At 48.2% G+C, this 24,288-nt stretch overlaps 1 long non-coding RNA gene across 7 annotated transcripts in view; it reads right to left on the reverse strand.

Moving 5' to 3' along the window:
- The window catches only part of LOC126522746 (uncharacterized), a 785,183-nt gene that overhangs the window by 13,437 nt on the left and 747,458 nt on the right, over nucleotides 1-24,288 (reverse strand). For 5 of the 7 annotated variants that reach the window (XR_011895173.1, XR_011895176.1, XR_011895174.1 and 2 more), the window contains one exon: nucleotides 22,933-23,137. The exons of the other annotated variants lie outside the window; for them this stretch is intronic. This is a non-coding gene — a long non-coding RNA (uncharacterized lncRNA). The remainder of the gene's footprint in view (nucleotides 1-22,932; nucleotides 23,138-24,288) is intronic. 7 annotated transcript variants of the gene reach the window in all.

The raw sequence follows: 24,288 nt of genomic DNA on the forward strand, positions 1-24,288 counted from the left end.
GCGAATTACAAAGTGTGCGCACTCATTTTATGCGTATAAAGTTCTTCTTTGCCGCATATAGCCTAAGTGTGCAGCAAAGCTAGCTTTACAGGCAACTTCAAATATTCATGCTTTGTATTAAAGAAAAGTTTGTTATCCAACTAAGATGAGCGAATATAAGAAGAGAGAAAGAGAAATTACGTGATGAAAGGGGAGTGTGAACTATAAGGAGCAATAGGAGTTAGGTTCGTCGAATGCAGTGCAGATAAAAAAGGTCGACGTTATTCATTCCCTTCCCTCCTTCACGGACGCATACGTGAGATATGAACCGACAACTCCTAACAAATCGCGGTTGATTTGTGCTTGCTTCCACTGCCTATGTTACGCGCGCAGCACCTACCGCAAGGGCACGTGCGATTTTCGAGCTGTCAAGCATCGCTCAAAGATAGTGAATCGGAGGGTCGTTCCTGTCGCAGAGGAGAACCTTATTCTGCGCGAGATTTAATGAGCCTGGAGAGTATCTGGCCATCGTTGATGCAATAAGAAGGGCTTGAGCGGACAGATCAAACTTCACAAACACTTTTTGCTGGCCTTATTGAGAATTTGTCCAAGGTGTCGTGTCTAGTGAAGAAGAAATTCGAGCTCTAAAGACGTGTATCAAGTGACAGCTCACTTGTAATAGCCTCAGGAGCACATCAGAAAAGCTGGAAGAAAGCTTTTCCTAATGCTGGATCACTCTTCTGTGGAATCTCATTGAATAATTCAGAAAACATTCGGAAAAGTATATGGAAATTGTGCTAAATATGTTCCAAGTGTGACTGACATTTATTTAATGCCTAGCGTTTAATAGGTAGTGTGTTTCTTTCTCTCTAAGGAATCGAGAAAGCGCTTGATTATTTCTATTTCTCCATTTGAATTGTTCTCTCGTCTAGGATTTCTCGTTTCTATTTGGCTACGACTTCAGGATAACGGGTTCATCACTAGTGTAACTTCCAGTATTTTCGCAGTTAATAAACAACAGCAATAATGAACACCCAAACACTGGAAATATATTGTGTCGTTGATGAGACGCTTGGTAAAATGAACGCAGTGCACAGGTACCTATTTGAAAACCAATTACCGCCTCTTATAACTCGCATTTTTCCCAAGAAATACGTCTGGTTTTCTGATTCTGTGGTTGGAGACTCTTTGAACTAACTTTGTCGGCACACTTTATATGGGAGATGTGGCAGCCACCGAGCCTTCTCTGCCCAATGTGACTACAGGAGCACCAGCAAGGTATTGACAAGTCGATCGAGATAATAAAAGAAAGAGACAAACGTGATTCCAGCAGAATGCACTGTGCGGGCGCAGGCACACACGCGCCACTAGCTGCGAGAAAAAAAAAAAGGATGAGAGAGTGAAGCGAACGACAATAGTGCCAGCGAAGAACTTCCCTTTTGATCGTCAACAAAAAACAAACGCGGCGTGCACGCGAGAGGGAAAACTAGTCACTCTGAGGCAAGAGAGAAAATAAGGGACAGATACAAAACGAAGAAACACTGGGAGAAACGAAGTGGCCAACCGATACGTGTTTAAGTCGGCGTTCATTCATATTCAATGCAGTCGCATTATCTGCAGGCCCTATCTCTTCGGACATCTCTCTCTCTCTCTCTCTCTCTCTCTCTCGCTATTCTGTGGCACTCTTGCTGTCTCCTTCCCCGCACGAGCTTTCTTCTGTGGGCGACGTCGGGTCGGTCGCGCCTGATATTGAAGCACGCTTCTGACTCTCAGTGCCTGTCCGTTGTAGCCAGTAAGAGCGGGGCTAGGACGAGGAGGTGGCGGAGTAGAAGTTGGCAGAGGACGTATCGGGAAGACACAGACAGGCTCTCGCTTCTAGGCCAGGCCGTCTTCCTCAGGCTTGTTCGAATCGTAGGCAGTGCTTTTGTCGATCTTCTGCCCTTTTGGCAACTAGTCCAGCGAAGCACCCTCCTTTTCCTGCGCCCTCCAGTGCCAAAGACTGCGGCGACGGGTCGTCCCTCCCGCCTTCGTATCGGCGGTAGCCGGCTCAAGCTGGACATTGCCGTCTGTGGCAACAACGCCTCCCCCCCCACACGTCATTCTTTCCTTCCCTCTTCCTCTTGCGCACCGTGCGTATAGTAAAGCAAGCAAGGCGTAAACATGGTGACGTGGCGCTGACAGCCAGGGGTTGAACTGTGTACTGGTTCGTGAGACTTTCTTTCATGGCGAAAGTTCTCTATACTGCATTGTGATCAACGCTTTCTGGAGGCGCTAAGCTCACGCCCTGTTGTTCCTCTTTCTTTGTTTTGCATGCTGGTTTGTTGGCGCCGTTCTTGTGTTATTGGTCATCGACTTTATGCGTAACTGCTCCAAGAAAAAAAATATTAACCTGCAATCCCGCAAAAGGCGGCGCCAATAGCGTTTACTGTGATTGATAGAACTTATAGCGTGCGAAATACGCACGCGTTTCATGTACCTACGCATGAAAAATTAACCGTTATGCTCCTCAAGCCAGGATACAATATATTATATATATATATATGTATATATATATGGAGGCTAATAGGATGGTGTTTAAAATTACTTGGCCTCACCACATGCGGCACGTGCATTGTAAACTTACAACGTACACCTGTCCACAAAATATTACGGACAAAGAAATCACAGAAAAAGCTGAATATTTCCGCAACCACACAACGAAGCCTCGTATTTGTGTTTCAGTCCCCGACTGGGATATGCTAACGAAATTGTCGTATACCATTTTACTGGCTACTACCAGAGGCTGCTCGGGAATTGAACGTTTTCTGAGATCCCGTGGTCCGTAAACTTTTGTGGTCGGATGTACATTTATGCACCAGGCGTACGTTTGGCTTACCAACGCTCGCCTGGGAAAAAAACGTAAGGCTCGTGGAGCCGCTATTGTTAACACCGAGAAAGTAATGGTACATGGGTACATAATGGTCGTAAGCAGTCAGCGGTAGTTGCAGTGTAACATTCCTTGGTTTCACTAACTGCTTTAATGAAGTTACAGTGGCAAATCTATATCTGGGTTGTGAAGGGCGCGGTATTATTGTCCGGCCCCTGAATAATTTTGGCCGCGCAAATTCCTTTAACGCAAAGCCAAATACTTGTACATAAGCATTCTGCATTTCATCTTCTCCAGAACACGACCGCGGCATCAGGGGTTCAAACCTAACGCCTCGCTTTCAGTAGTGAAGTGCAGAAAATCCGCTGAGCCAACGTAGTAAATGCGCCGTTCGGAGGCTCCGATGCCGTATTGGACTAGCTTTTCGACGAGAAGGACAACACTAAGTCAGGTTATATCGGTGAGGTATTCTTTCGATCTATTATCTGGAATAATCTGGAGAGAAAGGCTTGGTTCATTACTGAAAAAAAAAAAGACGTAAGCCAATTTTCCTTCTTCCTTTAAATTTACGCCGAAATCTGAGCTCCGGTACAGCCAGTGCGAGCTCGCAGATGTCAACATTATGTTCTGGTGCTTGGGCCATTTCGGCGCAGGAAAAAGTTATTGAAAAATGGAATTCGGTATTTTGTTACTGTAGAAAAGTGATTAAGCAGACCTCAGCAGACGCCGTAAAAAATTTGACGTCACGGTGAAGAGGTGCGAAAGCTTCTGGGCAGGGTCGACACATTCCTGTCGCGTTTTCCGTTTTCCTACTGTCTCACCAAACCTAACATTACACCAAATGGTATAGCCGTTTCACAATGTGCAGGCGTAGCTTACTAGTACAGATGAACTAAATATTCATCTTCAGTGTCCCTTAAAGTCCACCTCAGGAGATACTGGGAAACGCTTGGTTTGTCGACACTCGTAGGTAGAGCAATTACGCGGCCTTCTAAGGCACATGGTGAAGGTGAGGTGAGCCATAATGCAGGGCAACACAAGTCGCCCTCGTAACAGCACGACACGGCGCTCGAGATTACGCGGTCGAGCACGTTACTGTGATTCGGGGCATCCGAAGCTAAAATGAAAGAGAGTGAAAGAGAGAGAGATAAGTTGTTGGTTTAATGGCACCAGGGCTGACAGTTGATGGGGTAGCACAAAATACGAAGAAAAATTACATATCCATTCTTTCAACTGAAACTTACGAGAAAGTGCGACGAAGAAAGAAATTACCGGTAGCAACTGTAACGTCAGTTTACCGTGGACCAGAGCAAAAGTATACTTGGCACTATCGAGCGCGATACCCAGCAGATGACAGCATTCCCTTCTAAGTAGATATGCTAAAGACGCGTCAGAAAACGAGGACCTCGGCAAATTACGGCGAAAACACACGACCCAGCTGCAGCAACAGGAGGCAAGCGAGAGAAACACCCGCACGGCCTCGCGGATGACAAATGTTCTCGCACGGCGATGCGCAGCTCATACGTCTCTCCATACAGCCGCGTGGACAGCCGCTCGAGCGATGGCTGTTTAATGGCCGTTCCAGCGTAAAGAAAAAAAGAAAGGCCGGGACCATTAGTAACCGAACTTGGCTGCAACGCAACGGGGCTCACGCGACGACTTCATGCCACGCGCTCTTTTCTCCAATGCAGGAGGAACCGGTCGGCGTACACACAGCATCCAACGGCGGTGGGGCCGACGGCAAAAAAACTTGGTTCCGCCTGTCGCGCAACGTCGCCGCCACAGCGTCGGCGCCAGGTTAGCGGCAGCGCGGCCGCGGTGACGAATTGGGGGGCAAATGTTTCGTCGTTAGCGGAGGAGACAAATGTTCCCGCGGCGTGGGGCACATTTGTCAAAGGGCGCGCCGTCCAGAATCGAAGCTCACTAATGCGATGCCCGATCGGAATGATGGTCGGTCGCCACGCCGCGCAGTCGTCGTCGACGTTGTGCGCGATTATGGTAACCTGAGTATTCGAAGTGTGAAACCGTCCGTCATCCTTCCTGCAAGGTGGGCGCTGTCAGTGAGCGAATGAGCGACCGAGTGAAATAGTATGAGAGAGGGTGAGTTGGTGACTGGGTGAGTGTGATAGTTTAAGTGAATGCGTAGTGGTGAGCGAGTGAGGAGGTGAGTGATACTCAGTGACCGTGGGGTGAGTGAGTGTGATAGTTCGAGTGAATGCGTAGTGGTGAGCGAGTGAGGAGGTGAGTGATACTGAGTGAGCGCGGGGTGAGTTAGTGTGATAGCTTGAGTGAATGCGTAGTGGTGAGCGAGTGAGGAGGTGAGTGATACTGAGTGAGCGCGGGTTGAGCTAGTGGTGGGGTGATCGAGCGAGGAAGACCTCGAGCGAGTAAGCGGTTCAGTGCTTTAGTGAGCTGATGGCATGTGGCTAAGTGAATTCAATTCACTGACTGAGCGAGGGAGCTGTGGTACTAAAACAGTGAAGGGAGAGATGACTCTTACTAACGAAGTATTTGGTGTGCAGTCAGGAAAACATATTCGTGACACGTTCTTCGTAGCGAATTGATAAGTGCTTTGAGACACAGAGCAAAGAAAGTAGGGATAGAATGTAATGAGCTATGCGCTAGACGAAGAAACTAAGGACCACGCAAGCGAGTTATGGATCGATAGTGATAAACGTAATGTTGAGAGACCGGGAGCCATCGGTATGTATTGCAGAGTAAACGAGGGCAGCTGATAATCTAATTGAGATTAGGAGAAAATATATTGGAGTTTGGCTGGTCATGTATTGTATAGAGCAGGTAACGGCAGTATGTTAGAGCAACGGTATGGGTTTTAATGAAGGGAAACACTGAAGAGACTGGCAAAGGATTTCGCGTAAGTTGAAGATAAAGAGGACGCACTTCACGTTAAAAGTTGTTCACGGTCGATGAACTTCTAGCGATGGGTCGGTGCTCCTTCTCGTATTCTGTCTCAATGAACAGGGCGAGGAAGGGTTATTCTTAGGCGCAACAACGAGAATTCACAACGACGCCGTCATTTCTCGCATCTGAAGCTGTGCACTTACGTAAAGGTTTGAAGAATTGCTACAGTGGCGTGCTGCTCTCCCAGCCATACTCGTCAGCGCGCGTTTCTGTACCGCCAACTTTTCGCTTAACCATTTTCTTTGATCGCAGCTATCGCGAGTTTATTTTGCAAGGCGAAGCAGGGCTCTTTCGCAGTTTCGCCTCCCATAAATTTAAGCCGAGTCTTCTTTGAACCCTTCCACGGTGGTATTCTTCAGTCCCCGCCCCTAAAGAACGCAAGAACAAAACACGTAGCGCTGCCATCAAACAGACCTGAGGCATGGCTCCGCCTATATAGGTGTGGATGAGTTGCTCGAAGTTTGCTGCGTCTTATATCTGCTACGCGCAAGAACTATTGCTACTCTATGGGACGCTCGCCGGATGAGGCCATGCATTGACCGAGCACTGCAGAATATAAGACACATTCCATCTCTACCGCGCACATCGTGCAGGCCTCCGGCAAAGTTTGGCGCGAGAAACATTCGCGCCCCACGATCCGGCGTCCGGCCCCAAAGGACGACGCGCCAGCCAGCAAATGAACAGCTCCAGGATCGCCGCCTGAATAGATTGCCTTTGTTCCTGCGTACCGCGCCGGTCGCTATACACGAGAGTCGGATACCCGAAGCCACTTTCTTTCTTTTTTTGTTCCTTCGCGCCACAGATCCAAAGGCGCCAGACGTCGACGCCGCCGATGGCTTTCTCCCAGCGTAGTCTATTGATGCCTCTTGCTCGCGGTGCTGCGCTCTTCGATATCGCCGTCGCCTATCCCGGTGTTCGGTTCGGTAGAGTGGCACAGAGAGATGCGTGGCTAGCGCTGTGCTGACGCCCACGCGGGTTCTGCTCGCTTCTCGCGGCTACAGCTCGCCGATCCGGCCGGCGAAGTGCCCGGGCTCGTTGACTTGGAGATGAGCGAGAATAGTTGGGCTTTTTCTTTCCCCTTCTCGGGCTGCAACGCCCCCGCGAGACAATGCCCGAGAATGCTCTGCGCGCGCCGCTGGACAATGCGAGTATGCAGCTGCCCCCGGCCAGCCGTTCTGGTCGCTTGAACTTTGCTTCTTCTCGTTATCACCGTTGCAATTGCTTATTCCGCTGTGGACCGCGCGAGCCGCCGTTCGCCTTTCATCCCCTAGGTCCCATGTTTTCTGCACTCCAAACTGCGTGCGAGTTTCTTGGTTCTTTATCCAAGTATATCCGGTGCCTGCAGCCCTGCCGTGCGCGTGCAGTGATGGAGATAGGTGAGAAGTGGTGCTTCTTCGGGTTAGATGTATGACTGAACGGAAGCCTCGTTCGGCGATGGGCAGAATTTGAAATCGCCGCTACATCGGCGGTCGGGAGAATGAAGCCGCGGCCTGTGATCAAGCACACAATTTAGAAATATATATTATTGGCGGCGTAAACGTGTCAGCTTTATTGACGTCTGAAGGGCCACGCACTTTACGCTGCCTCTTTAGACCACAAAATTGCCGATAAGGAACTAGAGCCGGTGTGTATAGAAACAGCACGGGCGGAACAAGATATAGATGGAACTGAGCTCGCACTGTCCAAGAGTGTTAACTCATCGTGTTAATTTGTGCAGTGCTTTCTGTTAAGGAAAGTGCTGTAACTGACCCAACAAGATGCTTCAGTAAATGCCCGTAGCAGAGACCTCGAGGTGAACTGTGTACGTATTGGGGAACCAGTTAAATAGTCACAAATAACAAGGAAGGCTTAAGAAGAAGCTTTAGCTCGGCCCCAACTCCGACGCGGCCTATTCAAATACATGTAAAACGCAAAAACGCTTTTCTGAGATAACCCCTCGAACGATTTCAATGAAATTTGTTGCATTTTAGAGAGAAAGCTAAATTCTAGTGACTGGTGTAAGCGGAATTTCGATTCATGGCCTGAATTATGTGAAAACCATTTTCGAAAATTCGTAAGTTCGAAAAATATAGACACACGAAGTTTATAAATTAATAGCTCTGCATCAAGAACAGATATCGCGGTTCTGTAAACAGCACCCATTAGGTCATTCAAAGCGGACAAATTCGACATGTGAATTTTTATTTTACTTGAATTTGTTACCTTGTTTACAAGGTTTCTGGAACAGCTGTATTTCTACATTACAGAATTTTTTTTAGATTCCTGTGTAAAATATCAATTTTGACCGCTTTTAGTGTACTATCAAATGCTATTCACAGAATTGTGATATAATTTTTTCTTGCTGAGTTACAGAGTTGTAAACCTGATGGTCTTGTTTTCTGAAAATTTGCGATTTTTGCCAATTCTAAGTAAAAAGTTGACGCCCTAATTAAAAATTCGAAACAAAGAGTCACTAGAGCTTAAATTTTTCTTTTAAATGCGACAAACCTCATCAAATTCTGGTGTCGTGCTTGCCGAGAAAAACGAATTCTCTTTTTTTAGATGTATTTAGATAGTAACACCCTGGATAAAGCTTCCTCTTAACTCAATTTTCGGCGTAAGGTGATTGTAGAGCGAATATTTATTGACGTGGTCTCTGTGGAAACGATAGAGGCTCGTTGCATTAGTGCAAGGGAAGAGGCTTCGCTTAGGCGCCTATTAGACACGATAATGCTAACCAGCCTGCTTACAGTCGCCACCACCTATAATCTCGTGAGCATAACTAGACTGCCACGTTACGTTAGCATCCATCAGCGTAAAGTGTAGCGCTTAGGGGGGGAAAAACCCGTTACCTCTCGTTTCGCAGTCCCTTAACATCTACTCCCATACTGGTGAAGTTGCATTCTGTTTTAAAGCAACATAAAGCCTGACTGGAGTGTGACTAGCTGAGTACCACAACTGCGTGACCATACGTGCTCTTGCGCAGCGCGGGTGACATAGCGTCAGAGCGGCGTCTGTACACTCAGTCTTAAGAACAGCCTCGAGGGCAGTTTCGAAAGCAGCCTCGAGCTCCTGAGCACGTCCCGCTGCTTCCAATACCGGTGCACACGTTAATGTGAAGCACAGTATAGTATTTAAATCAAAGGCTTTCGCTTACACGTGAATCTCAAGAACAGGCGACGGCTAATCGGGACAGCGAGAACGCCGACCAATCAGACGCAGTTATGGACTTCCGGCTCCAAGCGTGAATGCAAGACGTAAAAGTGAAACCTTTAGCGCTGAATAATTCGAGTGAGACACTTGATATATTACTCACCGCTTTTGACGGCTATTATCTTCAGCTATCGTAAGTTTCTGTCCCCGCCCGCATGCAGTGCGGCGGGGTCGGTTGCTCTGTACATGTGCGTCTGGTCCCAACACTCGCGTATCGCGCTCGGAAACATCGAGGCCAAGACAGGAACGCCCTACATTGATTCTAATGACTGCTATTAAACGAATATTATTTTAATATGCGCCCAGTTACAGTCAACGCTAAAGGCAGGGGCGGCGCGAGTGTAGAATCATTATCGCTCAACTCCGTTAAAACACCAACTTTCGCAATCATTAGCCGCTCCCGACTCATTGAAGCTCTTTCGGCCGTGCAAGCACGCCGGAAAGTGGTTTTCCGAACTGGCAGGCGCGCACAACGTGAAAGAGACAGTATAATGCCGGAAAAGGAGTCTGGCACGCGCGAAAGCTTGAATGAAAGAAAAGCTTTGCGTGTTAAAGGTGGGAAAGGTGGGGAGGAGGGAAAGGGGTGGGAACAGTTAGCGGTCAAACGACGGCGTGCGTGGTGAGAACGCGACGCACGCTACGTCATTACACGCATTAGCCCTGCTTTGCATAACTTAATTCAGCGAAGACTCACTAATATGAAACGCCGCTTTCGTTCTTCTAACCTTTTTATTTTTTTCTTTATCGCTCGTTTACCCGTTAACACGGCTCACTTGGGAATGACTGAAGTTACGGTGGGCGCAGTTCGTTTCATTAGCGACTATGCCGAAGCGTTGAAAATCGACGATTATCGGGGGGAAAAAATAAAGAAAATGTGATAAAGCAATCGAAAAAATATTATCGGGAAATTGGTGGTCAACGCCGGCATCGATTTCGGAAAAAAAGGAGCTCGTGGTCTCTCGTTAGCGCTCAAGACGTCACGGGGGCGTCGATGGGGCGAAAGGGAATGAAGGACGTCACGTGAGACTCAGGCCACATTGAGGTTGAGGGTGCGCATGCAACGCGACAACGTGCGCCGCCTCGCCTACGCGTACGAGGGGTCATAGGCTATACGCCCGAGAAGTTCCTGCGGCGGTGTAGCTCGGAAGAAGGAGGAGGGTGTTACGGGCGGCTTATATGGCCGCGGCCGCGATCACCGATTCATCCGGCGAGTTTAAATGAGCATAAAAATATGCAGCGACCCCCGCTGCGGTGCCAATCGATTTTGCTGTGCATGCCACTGTGGCTATTCGATGCCCGCGTGCGTGCGTGCGTATGCGTACGTTTGGACTATTCCTACACGCACTTTTCGAAAGCCTATGAGCAGAGGGCAAAAACAAGAGGCCGGTGTGGGGAGAAAGAGTGTATGGCGGCGAACGAACGGGAACCGACGAAGAATAAGAATAAGCGAGAGATGAGGTACTGAGGTACACGGAAAAGGAGTATAAGAGAAGGTTACGGGAGGGGAGGGGGGGTGAGGCGCATAGATTTATTTAGAATAGATTCAACACATTAACATGTATAGAGGACGGGCTCGTCCGCGGCGAAAGTGACATGCACTTCGCTCGGGCGAAATGTAAATGTAGGCGAGCATAACGTCACTGGCTGCGGAAGCGACGGCGGTACAGTGGTTGTGGTATAGCAAGCGAGAAGGGGGTTTCAGCAACGTGAGGGGGCGGGGGGGGGAGGGGGTCAGCAGGAGTGTGCGGGAGGAGTGGGGGGTGTATGTGCAGCGTGGCGAGAGACAAGTTTAAAGGGTAAAGCTAGTCCCGAAAGGCTGGTCCTTTATTCACAATGCCGCATACGTTGCTACCGCGCGCGCTCGCGGCGCCTGGGGAAGCAGTCAGTGTCGTCCCGTCGCTTGTTCCGTCACGCGCGTGCCACAGGGAAGCCTCCTTTCGCTGCTTCCTCAAGAAGATCCCAAGTGCACCTCCGGCAAGCATGACTGAGCTGCAACTCGGATATGACAGCATTTGGATATCTGCGCTATAGGCGTACAAGCTGTATGTGGCGTTGTGTGCGTGCAAAAGGTCTGCCCCGTGGCTTCCGTACTGCCTTGTGAACAACACCGGTCTGTTTCAACTATGTACAACAATACCCGGAGGACGCCTAGGCCGAGCGATACGAGACGACGCGCTTCCTTTTTGCGAGCAGGAAGCTGTGCTGAATGTGTGATGGCCAAACGGCCACGGCGGCATTCTGTTCGACGTTGCCTCTTCAAAATCGCCCTTTCGTTATTCCCAACAACTCTTGTAGCAGAGACTAACTAGGCCGGCAGCCTCTTCTTGTGGAGTACCCAAAAACCGGCTGCCGTGAACTATACAAGTGGTCTTGGAGTGTTGTGTTACTACAGGATACGTCTATCCTAGAAGGCTGAACACGCAAGTGACGCTCTGACACGGTCGCAGCGGCGATTCATGAAAAACACAGAAAACTAGTGCCAAGCAAAAAATGCAAAAGAAGAAGAGGCGCACGATTCTTTTCTACGACTTCTCCGCGTCATTCGGTAAAGTGATTTACTGGAAGCCCACTTTGAGAAGACCTGACTCCAGTAGGTGTTCAGAGGACGTGAGTTTTCCGCGTTGTTTCACTCCGTTCGTGATGAAGTTCGTGTGAATTAAGTGCGATGCACGAATATAACAGCGTGCCTGTTTTTTTTTTCTCCTGCGAAGACATCTACCGCTTCTCGTATTATTCTTCGTCGTTTGTTGGTACTTTCATGCAGCTTTATGTATACTATAGGCTCTTGAGCGTGGCGATTACTGTGTACTTTCATCGTGGCTGCGCACAAGAATAGGCTACAAGGCGGCGGACAAAAGCCTAGGTGAGTAGCAAAGTGTACACCTTCCAAGCTGACGCGTTTCCTGACTTTTGTTTTTATGGAATTGTGTTCAGTTAAAGTTATCATGGTGTCGAGTTCCCACTGAAGCCTGATGATTTAAAGCGAAGTTTTCTTTGCCTACCATTTCGTGGTTTTCGCCTGGGTCGGTCGGTCGCTAGTCGGGTACTCGCCGAGTAGGTTCGCATTCACGTAAAAAAGAAAAGAAAGAAAAGGAAGCGCGTTCCACGGCGAGATGCAGTAGTGTGCACTTGACTTGTACACATGCAGTGGAACACCGAGATAGCTAGGTGACACAGAAGACCATTCACTGTCGGCATAATGTGATGGTGTAATGACCCAAGATCGATACCATAGGCGCGAGCTCTTAGAGTTATTCATTTGCGCAGCTGAGACAGTACGATAACTCCTCTATGATAGAAGGAGCTTCATCGATACTAGGGTTGCCCTTGAAGAAGAATGCGATATCATCAGCGTATGCTAACATTCTTGCCTCATTACCCCTATCATTAAAACCACGAACATTGCTGCGGCTCCAAATGCTCAAACAGAGTTGTACTAAGCATAGGGCGAAGAAGAGTGGAGACATAGGTCATCCTTGTTTCCCGGAGGAACAGATGTGGACGAGATTTGAGAAGATACCACTGACAGCGAAGCTAGTTGCACAATGACTATAACAAAGTCGAACGCCGTTATGCACTGTGGAACCAACATTCGCGTGTTCTAGAACAAAAAATAAAAGGAATCCCGGACCCGATCAAATGCTTTAGCGAGGTCAATCTGAAGCATTGCCAAGTTGCTCAGAAGAAGTAGAACAGTTCCTCAAGAGCCGTACAAACGACGTGTACGTTAGTTTGTATGGAACAGCCTTTTATAACACGCGTTTGATGAGGGCTAATAACAATGGACGCCGCAACCTGCACGTACACTCCCCTAGTGCTAACACAAGCTAGCTCTTTGCGATGATCGCCGCGTGCTGGTGATTGTGACTCCCATATTATGACATATAACCACAACGGAGGATCGGCCAAGAAGTGGCCGGTACATTTAAAGTAATAAGAAATTGAAGAAACACAGGTCTATATAAGGTTTGTCGCATTGCTTAGCACGGGTACGCGAGACCACGTGCGCGCGCCAATTTATTTTACACCAAAGACGCAGGAATTAATTTGGTAAAAAGCTTATATCATTTAATTAATCGCTTCACGAAAGTTTCGCTTCACATGGATTCCAACATGCGTACTTGATCGGCATAATTTCTTTTATTAGGAATATATGAGGAGATGTCCGTGCCTGTCAGAAGCACTGGCTACTCTTTACGATCTGACGTGTGATTGAAAAGATCGAAAGCGCAATAGCGAATGGAGCCACAGTTGTAGAATCAGAGAAGTTGTGGAGTACCTGACGTGAAAAAAAAGAAAGGAATTAACACCTTCACAAAACGTTCATTAGCCAGTCCAGACGTAACTTGCACTGACAGGCAAACTTAAACTGGAAAAAATAAACTGAAAATTTAAACTGGAAAGGCCCATCAGCAACTAACAGCTATCAAACACGTAAAACAATCGTGCCGGCGTCGCCGAGCACTGAATCCGTTGCCCGCGCAGCATGAGAGCGAACACTCGTACGGTACAAAAGGCTTGCAAGGAAAACCACTCATCAATGAGGACACAGGTGTAGCCAAAGATGCAAGAAATACTTGGCAAAGTAATAAAACCGCTGTGATGTTCGCCTAACTTGCGAAAGAGAGAAAGCAAGGGTAGGAAAGGCAGGGAGGTCAACCAGAACAGCATCCGGTTTGCTACCCTACACTGGGGGTGGGGGAAAGGGGAAGAACTTGCGAAAGAATGCACAGAAGGGCAGGCATCATTAAAGTAACACTGAAGAGGAACCTTAAGTTAAGCAGTAACAGTAAAATACGCTTCTACAAACAAAACGGCCATTATTACAGTAGAGGAGGTTTTGCAAGCCTCCTCTCACTGACCTATAGACACATGACACAAGGCTTTTTAAAAAGCGAGAAAGAAATTGAGGGAAGGTGGTTAGCTTTCCTTTCGATTAGCTAACCTGCACAGGGGTGAGGAAAAAACGTTGCTTAGAAATACGACAGGAAGATAAAAAAAGAAAGCTGTGTTTAGAAATACGACAGGAAGATAAAAAAAAGAAAGCTGTGTTTAGAAATACGACAGGAAGATAAAAAAGGAAAGCTAGAAATGTTACAGCTGTTTTCAGTGGCGTGTATATCGAAAAAGGCGCAGTGACGATTGCACGGTTTTCTGATGTGACGATGGGTAACGTCGATGTTGCCAAATTATCTCCTCTGAAAGAGGCCAGCCGTTCAGCTGGTTCAGCGCAACCGAAAGTGAACGTCCCTGCACGCAGGTTAAACGCATGATTTTGCTTACAAAAGCTGAATGTTGTGTCCTTCAGCAGAACGAAAATAAAAACAAATGTTTTTTTCTTTTTATTTCTGAACCATAATATAGGGGACCGCAGAAGCTGAGGCAGCATGTCTTCACATTTTACGTCATCCCATTGGCAATGACAGTTACGTGACACACTATATCTACGATATTTTTTTACGGCTTTTCTTCCGTCGTTTCTTTTTCATTTTTTCTTTCTTAGCATTTCTGAGAGTCTGGAGTTTACTTAATGACCGACATAGCTGACCCTTAATTGGGTGCTCTACCTTTTCACAGATTTCCATCATTTAAAGTACAACAAAATTTACCAGCCTTGTCTGACAAGCATTGTCTGCTAAAACGTACGCGCAGAAACATCGCCTTCGTGACAGTAACAATTAACACAATATCTTCGGCCACACTTTCGCAAAGTAAGCAAAACAACAACTACATTGAAGAAAAATGGAAGTTAAGCCTTGGTGAAAGTTTATGAAGCCGCACCTAAGATAAGCGTCGTATGTTTGCAATCTAGCCTCCCCCCCCTTTCCTTTCTTCTTGTCTTCACCACGCCAAAGCACTTTACCACAAACACTTCACTCGCCTCCCTGAAAATCATAATCTGAAATAATGTTACGGCTCCGACGAAAGCTCCCGCCGGCTTGCGCTGCTTCGACCGCCGGTCGACGCCGTCGTCATAAGGCAAACCAAGAGCGTCAGCGTCAACCGCAGGCGTCCACGCTTCCGCATGTGCGCTGGGTCATTTAGAATATATCACAGATACTTAATGTTCTCGCCAAACGAAACAAATACTGCAGCACCCGCGTCGCCAGGGTCCCGACGCATAAGATATTATCGCAGAATCAAGAAAAAAGAGAAAGAAAGAACAACGGCAACCAAAGACAGAAGTCGCGGGAAGGCTTCGAGGGAGAGGAGAGATGGCGAGAGTTCGAAGAAGCGAGAGAGAGTGAGTGGGGCAAAACCCCGCGTTTTCCATGTTCCGTATTTCTAATCTCGCCTAATGCCTCCATTGTTTGGCCATAAAGCAGCCGTGCGGGACACACGATAGCCGACTCTGTTTTGCGAACTTTCTGCTGTGCTGAGCTGAGGGCGAAGGCGGCCATTCTGCAGGAACGCTGAAGGGCAAAAAGCAAATAGGAGACAGCAGCGACTGCGACTCGGAAAGCCGCGAGAGCGAAGAAGAATAACCGAAAAGCGGTACATTTGTTTTTGTTCGAGTATTTGTTCTTTTAGAAGCGTGGTGAGGGGGGGGGGGGGGCTGCATCGCTCGATCACGCCCACCGCCTTTCGATTCCACTAAAAAGAAAAGATAGCCGAAGAAGAGGCAGCGATAGGCACCATTAGCGAGCCAACGTCGACTGTCATAAGCACTTCTCTCGAATGCTGACTGATGTAGGCCCAGCAGTGTCTGCCTGCTCAGCTTGGTAGGCACGCGCAACGTTAGATGGAAGAAAAGGACGCTTCGATGTGTTTCAAAACTTTTATCGCCTCCGCGACCCGTGATCGTTTAGTAGGGGGGCAGAGACGCACTAAGTTATCTTGCAGTATTCGTTACTTTAGCGTTTTCATTAACGTTCGTCAGCAAGGGGACTAATGCGGTATTGAAGTGGGTGGTCATAAGCGAGTGTTGTTTCTCGAATTTTTATGGTAAGAACGAAAAAAATGAATCAGAGTTACTTCCGTAAGAAACAAAGCGCAACGTTTGAATGATGAAACAGGGAGTGCGCTTAGAGAAAGAAAGCGATAAATCGCGGTATTGTTTGCCAAGTCTCGCGCATGCAGACGTGCCCTTATCTCGAGTTGTCCAAAGGAAAGCATTCGTACAACTGAGACGCTGGTGTACGGAGCGAGTTGCGGACTTGGTTTTGTTTCCGTCAGCATTTTCGACAAGGTCAAGGAACTCAAAAGCAGATGCTATAGCAATCAAAGCAGTAGAACTCCAAAGAACTCAAAAGCAGTAGATGTTAGAATGGAACAACATTAGAGGACAGCTCTGCTGCATACTGCACCGAGAGATCCGAGAGCTTGCACCCACGAACTTCTCATCGTACTAATATGTGGCATCACCAACACTCACACCCTGCTTTAACGAATGTCAGAGACAAGAACGGAACTGTTCTGAGTGCCCTTGACCCTTCGAAAGAGTGGAATATGTAAGCGGAATGAGCTATTGCTTTACCGCTTCAGGACGAAAAATTGTGCCGGTCATCTTCTAGCTCAAAAGCTATTCTACGGGCTTCCCAAAGAAGCGGCGCGTTATGAAGTGACAAACCACACAACGACGTTAGACCGCTGGATACCCACTGTGAAGACACACGCTTCTCCCGCGATATGACTCATTGGCAGGTTTCAATTCCCTCGGTTGGGGAAGCTGCTGCCGATCTTTCGGTGTATCACGTTATTAATACTCTCGGATATGCACGTTTCTCCGTTCTCGCCGTACTAGGTATTAAGGCGCAATAAAAACAAGAAACAAAGAAAAAGAAACTCAATAACCAGCAAGCACGATGAGGATGAACTGGGGGCTAAGTACGCTCGTTCGCGCTCTCGCACGAGGGGGTGAATCAGGGGAGAGCGAGAGAATTAGGAGGAAGAAGAAGCAGCGAAAGAACTCTTTGAACCCGGGTACTGGCGCAAGCCGGCGTGCTGCCTGTGTGAGCGGTTGGCGTCGTCGTCGAGGTAATCCGAAACTAGAGCGTGGGCGCCGTTCAAAGGCTCAGCGTGGCGGTCGGTGAGCCGCAGAAGCGACCGCGCGCCGGCTTAAAGTGGCGCGCGACACCCCGCGCTGCAAGCTCGGTCGCGGGGAAAGATGAGAACTGCAGTTGCATGAGAGGGGGTTGGGGGAGGAGGTTCAGCCGCGAACGAAAGGGGCTGCGGAGGGAAGTTGAGAGCAAGAAATGAAACTTTGCAGAAGACTGAACATCCAGCGCGCGCAGATGAAAAGAAGAGGAGGTGAAACAGAAACTGAGCAGATTGTTAAAAGCATTAAAAATATATGTAGTGCGCGAAAGAAGGAAAATAAAGGAGGAGGGAAGCGAGTGGTTCTTTGTGTAATCCCCCTTTTGTGCGAGAAGGGTTGGATGGATAGGTTGGAATCACTTCGGGAAACCCGAAAAAAAAAAAAATAGTGCCATTGCTTTCGGTGACGTAGTGTAAGGGGTTAGCCGTGTGGTGGTAAAGGGGAGGGTGTTGTGGATTTCACCAGAAGAAATTGAAGGATTGAGAGCGAAACTAGGCAACAGGGACAGTGCCTCGGCGCGCTGCAGTGCATGAGGCTAAAGAGAGGGGAGAGTTAAGAGTTTATATAGAGAGAGTCGAAATGGTATTCCGTATTGTCCATTATATTAGGGAGAAAGAAGTACATGACGAACAAGTTTAAAACATCGTACCTTTTTTATTCTACGTATTCTTTCCCTTGAAAAAGGAACAATTGAATTCAAGGAATCCCACAATGCAATAAATGAAGTAAGGGAAAACAAAAAGAGGACATCGAAAGTAAGAAATTGGTGAATCGAATGAAATCGAATTCTGGAGTTTAATGTGCAAAAAGCACGATTTGATTATGAGGAACGCCGTAGTGAGGGACTCCGGATTAATTTCGACCAGCAGGGTATATTTAACGTGTTCCCTATGCACGGGACACGGGCGTTTTTGCATTTCGCCACCATCAAAATGCGGCCGCCGCGGCCGGGATTTGATCCTGCGGCCTCGCTCTTAACAGCGCAACACCGTAGCCGCTAAATCACCGCGGTGGCTGTAAGAAATCGGTGCACATCTGGTGTACTTTACTGTCGCGTTCACGTCTGTTCGACTTTGATGTTAGTCTACAATTGGCGACTCTCATGGTGAAATTATAGGCGATGGTGCAGAGCTGGTGTCCGTTGCACAATTTCGCATGCATTTGCCGTGCCTTCGTACTCTCTAGTACCACATTGATTAAAATGCTGGACCTGTGGTCCGGGCCATGTATATTGAAGAATATATAAAGAAGGCGTATACAGAAGGCACAGTGCCTTGGCGACTGTGGTTGGACGCGATTGGCTGAAAAGCCATGTCACGCTGTGAGGATTATTGCATTTGCATTTCGCCCACGAAAAATTAGGTTAGGTTAGGTTAGCATAAAATGCTTTAGGTGGTGCGGCGTACTCTCACAGTGGCTGCAAAGGGTGTCGAGCGTCGCCGGCGGCGTTTCAGCCAATCATGTTCAACCGCAGTTTCTAAGGCACTGTGTCTTCTAGATTTCCAATATATGCGTCCGGGCCAGCATCTGTTGCTTTCGTTTGCACAGGTGTCTTTCTTTCTTTGTTAACGATCGATGACTCAAAAAACAAGTGCACATGGACGACTGCTTATCACACACGTTCAGTTTGCACCATGAGTGCCACGGAACTTGCCTCTTCTTCCTTGTTCTTAAGGGAGCATCATAGCATATCAGCACGCGCCTGCAGCATAAAAGCTCGATATATCAAGGATGCCCTAGTTCTCTCACTACAATTTAAGATTCAGGAGATTTTCTATTCCGTCACTTGACCTTCTAGTGAAGAAAAAAAGACAGCAATCTGGCAAATATTCAAAATGACGTGAACACCGCACCCAATGAGTCAGCTTTGCAATTTTTTTTTCCTTCGAGGCAATCTCTCAAAACGCCGCACAGCTACATTGATAAAAGTTGTCATATACAACTAAGGACGGGCAGAATGGAAGGGCCTTCTTATGGGTTCGCGTTCAGGGGCTATCTCCTTTCTGCAACGTCCGGAGCGTGTATTTAAGAGAAACCTAACCTCTTTGGGCCATCCGGCTTGTAAATGTAAATGTCTCACTCATTAGAAACCGACAACAACGAATCTCTGCAACTTCCAACGCAGCGCGGGCGCGCACGTCCTGGACACTCTTGACCGCGCGTCGCGCACATTTACGACCGCAATTAATTCCGCCTAAGCGTAATCCGACTCGGAGCCATAAAGCTGGCGCTGCTCCGGCTGTCGCGGCGATGAATATGCAGCAGCATTGCGCGCCAAACCGCGACTTCCGATAGGCGCTTTTGACAAAGTGCGCTCATCTCCAGTGTCTACATGGAGGACTTTATCTTCGCGGAGGAAGGCATCATAAGCCCTCTCGGGCAATTTAAAGACCGTGGCGGCAAGCCCCGAGCGCTTGCAATAGACACCGCCAAAAACCATATAATTAACAGGGGGCCGACAATGAAGTCGCCACGAAAAGGAGGAGGGGGAGGTTCCCTCCTGTACAATATTAACTCACGCAGCCCGGGTTGCTGGCTGCGCCGCATGGCACCACTGCCGTGCACCGAAACGGTCATTCTGCCAGTCTTAATGACGTCACGGCTTGGCAGGGGCAAGAACGACAGGGGCGAGCCTTCGCGAGGGATGGCGTCCATTTATTCCAGTAATTAATGAAGGCACGAGGATTATATTCTCTTGGAGAGCGAGAGAGAGAGAGAGAGAGAGAGAACGAGAGAGAGAGAGAGAGAGAGAGAGAGAGAGAGAGAGAGAGAGAGAGAGAGAGAGAGAGAGAGAGAGGATTACGACCGTAACAAGCGGCGCATATTCGAACCGGTCCCTACTCCGAGGAGGCAAAATCCGCGCTCGGAAATTAAGGGAGTAAAAGACGATGGAGGGTAAGGGTAACACAAAGCTGTGTGGAAGGAGCAGTTGTGTAGGAGAAGGGGGAGAGAATCGGTTTAAGACCAAGCGAGCGTCAAGATTCATCCTTGCTTTAATCTAGAGGGGGGGCTTTGCGGGGCAATATCGCTAGTCTTCCTATTCGACTACAGCTCACTGTTTTACAGAACTTGAGAGTGCCTTTAATTACAGAGGGTCCGTACAACTGAAGGAGGTCGTGTGGTGCTGGATACATCGTATAATAGGAATGAAGCAACAATATTATGAATACGTAGTGGTGTGGCAGATGCCGGAGTAAAAAAATGAGGTGGTCAGCCTATCCAAAAACACACGCGTGGCAAGGAAGGTGCAAATGAGCTTCACATTACGTGTGATGCACCCGACACAGTTGAACTTGATGTAAGGGCGGGATGTTTCAGGATAAATGTAGCTGGAGTTGGTAGCTCTGGAGTAGAAACGTGCAAACAGCCGTGGTAGCTAAGTAGCCATGGCGCTGCGCTGCCGAGCTCAACATTGTGGGTTTGACTCCAGTCACGGCGGCCGCATTCATCTGGGATCGAAATGCAAAAACGTTCGCGTATACTGATTTAGGTGCACGTTAAAGAGTTCCGTGTGGTCAAAATTAGTTCGGAGCTTCACGCTACGGCGCTTCGCATAGTAAAATAGTAGTTTTGCCACATAAACTCCACAATTTATTTTTTGTTAGTGTTAGTGTGCAAACTATTTTTCTCTATCGCTTATCTGTGTAAAGTGATGCCAAATGATAAAAATAAAAGCAGCACCAAATTTAACACACAGCTTCACGCAGTGCAATGCACTCTATTTTTGTTTTCACCAACATATCACCTAAAATTGCAGATTAGAATAATTTTTAAGTGGTTTCTCAATGCGCATTGGCTATATTCGGTAGTTTTCGCCTATTTACGAACTATCTACCACTTTAACAGGCTAGACTACAGCATAATCAAGTCATTCTACACGCACATATAGACAAGAAGACATTGTGAGTTGTACGTGTGGTCTCAGAACACAGCGAGTAGTCTCCTGACATTTGTTAGCGAGAGGCTGATGGCGCTTTGTAAGACAAGCTTTCTCTTTTGCTTTTGCCCATAGTCAAGAAATTTACCGAGAATGTAGAAGGCCTGACTGCAATTCTGCTGAATCCAGCACAAAGAATAGCCCGCTTTCGCACGAGCTTCAGAGATGGGCGCCAAGCACACACGAAGTGTAAGACAAAAGGAGTCCCACGAAACGCAAACGGTTAGAGATGAATGGAAGTCACGCTGACAAAGCTCCTTCATCAGGCCTTCGGCTTATTTGCTCAAGACCAAATACCACCATCCAACGGGGATGCCAATAGCGAGCGCCATGTCAGTACAATACGGCGCTATATATTTCATGCAACAGTGCCTGGTCGCGAGCACGCAATAAGACCGGTCCGCTTTGCAAACGCAGTGGGCTTCTTTTGTCGAAGACACCAAAGCGGCGACGAAGCTCGAAACGCGGCCCCATTGTTTCGGCCTCGTCTCTTTCCTCTTCCGCTTTTCGAGCTTCTTATTCCAATCATGACTGCTACAATATTTGCTTGAAGGTTGTATCGCACATCTTTCTTCTTCTTTCTTTCCCTGATGCCCCTTTTTTTTTAACTACAAGTTTTCCACACCAGTGTGTTGCTTAGCTCAGCGAACTCGCGGCCAATTATACGTATACATCGAGATCATGGACGCGTATCCGACGGCACGTGCGTACGAGTGAGCGCCTTTGCGCCTCTCTTTGCTGCACCTGGTTTGTTATGCAAATCGAGACGAGACGGCGTTGAGACGCACGGCTGCCTTCCGCCGACGAGGGCCCCCTGTTTTTCTCGCTTGTCGCGCAATCGCGCATGCTCAGAAGTGCGCTCTGGAGATTCACCAGGAGGACGGCTCCTGAGATACGTCTTCTCTCTGTAAGTGGGCTTAGTGGCATTGCACACCAGCAACAAGGACAACGCCTCGTCGTTGGTGACATGTTTAATTGACTCCATGTCGCAGTTGTTGATGTAACTTCGTTCAGTGTGCGGTATGTCATGTTCTCAGTTTCTCTCGCGCGTTCCACATGTATCCTGGGCAAAACTAAGATAACTACGATGGTGTAGACGGCAAACCGACGCCTAAACCCCGTCACACGTGCGAAGCCGACTGCTGGAGATTTTAAAGGTACCGCACACGCTTTCGCGTGGAGCTCCAAGGTAGCGCACGCAAACGTAACTTTCAATCCTATAGATGCCGAGAGCGCTCTACGCTCGTAGTTCCCCCTTCTGTCGCCTCCCATCATCTCTCTCGCTTCCCACGCATCTGCACGCCTTGGGCTTCAGCTGAGCCAACTGGACTATCATTATCTTCACGTACGGCTGAATCACCCTTTGGCACTTTCTCTCGTTTTAGCTCACCGCAAAGACACACGTGGCACAGTTCGTGCTCGTTTCGCCCCCAGCGCAGCCTACACTACAACACCCGTGAAAACGCCCGCGCTATCTCTGAAGGCGGCGTTTTACTCAGCCTCGATCAATCGTGAGCGTTCGCTGGCCCCCGTCTACGACTATCATTACGTCTCTTCGCCTCTTGCACCAGCGTTTCTTTTTTTTGGGCCTCCACATCTAATGCTCCTCTCCCGCTTCCCTTCCCTTAGTCCTCGTGCCACCACAGCCGGTGCCACCGGAGGGCTGCCGCTCCACGATTCGCACCCGCGCGTTCCTACCCTCTACGGAGGCCTAGGGGTGGCGGGTAGGTGTCAGAGCGCGATGGCACGGCTGTGGGTTTTCTACAAACCGACCTACGACCAGAAAACTCACCGCTCCCGCAGCTTTCACACAACCAGCGTCAGCTGCCTCTGCTGCACTTCGTGAACGGGAATGTGCACAAGATACAAAAAAAAAGAAGCAAAAAGCAGAAAAAAAGGAAAGAAAGGAGAAGTGGCAAGGTGGGGAGATTGTGATGGGACCGGGACGAGGTACTTGCGTCACGGCAAGGAGCAATTTAAGTTTTCCACCGCACTTACCGTGAAACGTCGTGCCACATCGTGCCGTGCCCTTCGACAAGCTGGACGGCACGAAACAGAACAGCGCAGGATACGAGCAAAAAAAAAAAAAAAAACATTTTTTTTTTTTCCTTCGTTGTGGAGTGCCATTACGTTGCGGGTCTTGGCGTTACGTTGCCACGGTCGTTGCGGGGAGACTGCTCCCGGGGATGCGGTGGTGAAACATCTACAAAGTTGGAAAAAAATAGAAGAAAGAGGGGGGGGGGGAGTGGAGGAAGAGGAAAAAGATTACGATGACAGTTGGGGGAAAGATCCAAAACGCCGAACAAACGGAGACAAACTGGAAAACGTTTTTCATTGGTGGCAAGATACGGACCGTTTTCGAACCTTTCGCACTGTAACTAAACTAAGCGGCCCCTTAAAACCAACCCCCGCGATACGTGGAACTTCGTTTCATTTACACCATGTCGCAATAAAGTGAAGATCACCCGCGCGTTGCCCCCCCCCTCCCCCCCCGGAAGGCTGACTTTTACTTTCCTAGCGATAAGAACTACCTTCTTGCTCGATCTTCCAATAAAAGGAAAGAAGTGGCAAAGCAATGTCGTCGCTAGAGCATTTGATTCCATTCTAGTATACGAAATCTGCTTTTGCTGCTTTTGTGAGATATTGCAAAGCTATAGCGCAAAATAGTTTGAGAAGACTTTCTTGACATTCAGGTGAAGCGAAACTCTGGAGAACTTTGCAATTCTACTATAGTAACACTCTCGAACGAACGTGATGTGTAGAAGGAATACGTGCGTACGAAAAATATATGTATATATATATCTGAAAAGGCTGCAGCAAGACAGTCGATGTGGTTTGTTTTCTTTTATAGCGCTTCGATGAGGGAGAGTAACAGTGCATGCAAACAAATAGTAACTTTCACCAGAAAGTTGGAAAGCAATACCTGCCAGGCTTGAAGACGGAAAAAATTGTTTCGCGCCTGCTGCGGCTTTTTAATTTGTGTTTCTTCTTTCATATCCTTGCATATAATTCATCCAGTCTCGCTATTTTTCAAGCTGGCAGAAGACGCAGCCACATCGCAGCTACCGCTGCAACCACAACAGCACCAGAAACGCAAATAGATAGCTGAAAGGAAAGTCCCGGAAAGAGGAAAGAAAGCAACAAACACAAGCGCAGAACGAGGGCCCAAATATGCTTGAAAAGAAAAAGGAATTGGGCGCGAATGAGTTGGGCCCTTGTGTTTTAGGCCTGGCGGCGCGCACGCGATGGAATTTCCATATTTCGACCATCGGTCTCCGAAGCTATTTTTCAAGGTAGGCGGGCGTCCGGAAGACTCGAAATTTGAAGACAGCGAGCAACAACAGAAACAAAGAA

This window comes from Dermacentor andersoni, chromosome 6, assembly GCF_023375885.2.
Source record: "Dermacentor andersoni chromosome 6, qqDerAnde1_hic_scaffold, whole genome shotgun sequence".
Lineage (NCBI taxonomy): Eukaryota > Metazoa > Arthropoda > Arachnida > Ixodida > Ixodidae > Dermacentor > Dermacentor andersoni.